Here is a 3418-nt window from a genome sequence, read left to right on the forward strand (position 1 = left end):
CTATTTAGAAAGTTGCTTGACAAAATAATTAGAAGGTTTTAGACAAACCTTTGGAAAGAAAAAAAAGAAAAGGAAAGTAACCCATGTGTTTTTTAGAAGCGATATAGAAAGCCCATTCAAGCCTTAATCTTGTCCTTTCATTTGTTTCCTAAGATTAGCTTTTTAATCTCCACCTTACATCTTTTTCAATCCCTTAATTTAGCAACCTTTCTCACCCAAAATCTATATATCAATCTCTCTTGAACTCTCTCCAATTTTCTTGATTTTTTAGTCTCGTCTCGTCTCGTCGCGTCGCGTCTTCAGCAGTTTTTTTTAATTTTTTTTCTAAAACTTCAACGGACCATAACTTCTTCGTTTTAGCTCCGATTCGCGCGTGGCCGGATCCGTTGGACTCGTATCGACGAGAGGAATCCATTCAAGGCTTGAAGGAGGACAATGATTCAACCATTGAAGGAGAAAAAGAATAAGTTTTTCTTATTTTGCTCTTTATTTTAAATTACAATTTGATGTATTTTTGCTTTCAATTTCAATTAAAGAATAGTTCTTTTTGTTTTCTTTTTTCTTCTCAAGTTCTTAATGGCAATTCTCTTTTTTCTACTTTTTATTTTTGTTTCTTTGACTTTCTTCATGAGTAACTAAATCCTATATACTTAGGGTTTAGATGAAACCATGGGGAAGGAGAAAGGTTTTTAATTAAATTTAATGGTATGGAATTAATGGTTTATAATTGTTGCATACCAATCATTCATGCCATTGGCTTTCCCCTTTCGTATGAGTGATTGTTATGAACATTATAAATATTTATATAGCCTATAAAAAATTGGAGTGTGTATTTGATAAATTACTCATGGGCAATGACATCCATTGATCTTATTTCCCATAAACTAATTATCAAATATACAATTCAATACACAAAAATTATTTTAATTAATTAATCTAATCCAAGCCCATGGTGGATTTAACCCTAAGTACTTTTTTATATTGAATTAAGGCTTTTACAATATTCCAAATTACTTTTGTAATTTTTCAATTTACTTAAGCTCTTAGAATTTTGGTTTTCTAATTAAATTAGATAAGTAGTTAAAAGAGATCATTAGAACCTTGGTACACTTTGCCTAAATTAGGATTTTAAATCAAAAAGATCTTAGTTAAATTTGATTCTTAGATTGATTAGAATATATGCTTATATATAGTGTTTGCTCCGAGGTCAAGTCCACGGAAATCCTAAGTCCATTCCAGGCAATATTATATCATAGCTAGTATTCTAATCGGTACAAGAATAGGATTGACAACTAGATTTCTCTTCCCTGAGTTCGACCCGTATTTACATGATCCGTGCACTTGCGGTTATTTAATATCTCTAACAAGTTTTTGGCGCCGTTGCCGGGGAAGAGAGTTGCATTAGAATCTTAATTATTCGAAGTGTTAGATTAGTAGTTATTTTTAGTTTAGTTATATTTTTTGTTTCTTGCCTATCCATCTCTCTTACTTGGTTTTCTTGTGTTTATGACCGTAGGTTGGGTGCGGAACTGGGCCAATCGACTAGAAAGAGCAAACCGGTTAGAGACGGCGAAAAACATCGCAAAAAATCGAAATCAAGTAGTCATGGCGGAAGAACAAGAGCCGCTCAAGAGTTTGCGCGATCGCTTCTATCCGGCCCGAACCGCGCAACCTTCTTGCATTAGATTGCCGATTGCACAGGGCAATAATTTTGAACTAAAATCGCAATTTATCTCTTTGCTTCCTCATTTTCATGCCCTCCCTTCAGAGGATGCTTATTTATTTTTGCGTGAGTTTGAAGATGTATGTGCTTTGATTAAGTTGCAACAACTTACCGATGATGCGGTAAAGTTGCGGTTTATTACGTTTTCACTCAAGGATGGAGCCAAAAAGTGGCTCTATGGCTTACCAACGAACTCCATCACCACTTGGGAGGAGTTCGCCGTCGCTTTCCTAAAAAAGTTTTTTACATTACATAAAACTAATAAGCTTAGGAACGATATTTTACAATTCAAACAAAAGCCATTAGAGTCATTTTCTAAGTTTATGGAGAGGTTCAAAGACCTACTCCAAGAGTGTCCTCACCATGGAATTGATTTGTGGTACTTATGCCAAATTGTTTATGAGGGCATAGATTACCAAACAAAGCAACTTCTTGAATCCATGTGTCCTAATGGTTTTACATCTTTCACGGATGAGGCCGCGGCATGGAACTTCTTACTTGATTTGGCGGAAAAAATAAGAGAGTGGGAATCCACTCAAGACGGTGAGAGAGCCACTTCAAGTAAGGGATTTCTAATAGAGTGTGCTGTGGCAAAAGAGACCCATCTTGATAGCTTAATCAAAAGGCTAGAAGCAATAGTTGTCAAAGGACCTTCACAAGTCAATCAAATTGCACATAGTATTTCCATGTGTAATTGGTGTCAAGCCACGGACCATGTCATGGAAGAGTGTCCAACTCTTGCTAAATTTGGTAATTCTAATGAAAATGTGAGTGCTCTTTATGCTAACAATCTTTATTCTTGCACTTATAATCCAGGATGGAGAAATCATCCCAACTTTTCATGGAGTCAAAGTGGGCCATCTAATTTCCAAGGCCAAGGCCAATTCGGCCAACCTAGGCCCACCTTCCTTCCCACTTTTGTTCGGCCATCCGCTTCCCCTCCTACTTTTCAAAACCCCATGATTAATAATGTTTCAAATCAGCAATCGCCGGGTTTTCAAAAACAAGGAGAGTCGGCACGCATAGCTTCCTTAGAAAAAAGCATAGAACTTCTCACTAGCACTTTCATGACAAGCCAACACAACATGGAGAAGCAAATCTCCCAACTTGCCATGGCATTGCATGAGAGGGAAAAGGGGAAGATGCCAAGTCAACCCGTTCATAATCCAAGGAATGTGAATCAACAGGTACCGCCAAATCAGTTGAATGCCATTCAACCAATTTTGCCGCCCCAAGAGCCCTCCAACGAATGTAACACCGTATATGCTTTAAGGAGTGGTAGAGATTACCACAAGGAGGAGGTCAGATCTAAACCTTCTATAGATATACAAGATACATCCAAAGAGGTAAGAAAAGACTCCCCTCTAACAGGCTCGATTGTGGAACCCAAACAGGTAAGTAAAGAGCAGGCTGTTTCTCCACCTGAAAATGAGTATGTGCCTAAAGCTCCTTTTCCAAGGAGACTTGCTAATAATAAAAAGGTGGATGCCATGGATAAAATTTTAAATGTGTTTAAACAAGTGCAAATTAACATTCCTTTATTAGATGTGATTTCTCAGGTTCCTACTTATGCCAAAGTGTTGAAAGATTTGTGCACACAAAAGCGCACAACTAATGTGCCCAAGAAAGCTTTCTTGGCCGCAAATATAAGTTCCATCTTGTCTCAACAAATGGTGGCTAAGGATAAGGATCCAG

The 3418-nt window shown here is 37.2% G+C and overlaps 1 non-coding gene across 1 annotated transcript; it reads right to left on the bottom strand.

The window, feature by feature from the left end:
* Positions 1-1986: 1986 nt before the first annotated feature.
* LOC143856851 (small nucleolar RNA R71) lies at positions 1987-2093 on the bottom strand. Its single transcript, XR_013238394.1, has one exon. It is a non-coding gene; the product is annotated as a small nucleolar RNA R71 (small nucleolar RNA).
* Positions 2094-3418: the final 1325 nt, after the last annotated feature.

The sequence above is a fragment of the Tasmannia lanceolata genome, unplaced genomic scaffold, assembly GCF_043159265.1.
Source record: "Tasmannia lanceolata isolate RefF3 unplaced genomic scaffold, GAP_Taslan_0.1 ptg000023l, whole genome shotgun sequence".
Lineage (NCBI taxonomy): Eukaryota > Viridiplantae > Streptophyta > Magnoliopsida > Canellales > Winteraceae > Tasmannia > Tasmannia lanceolata.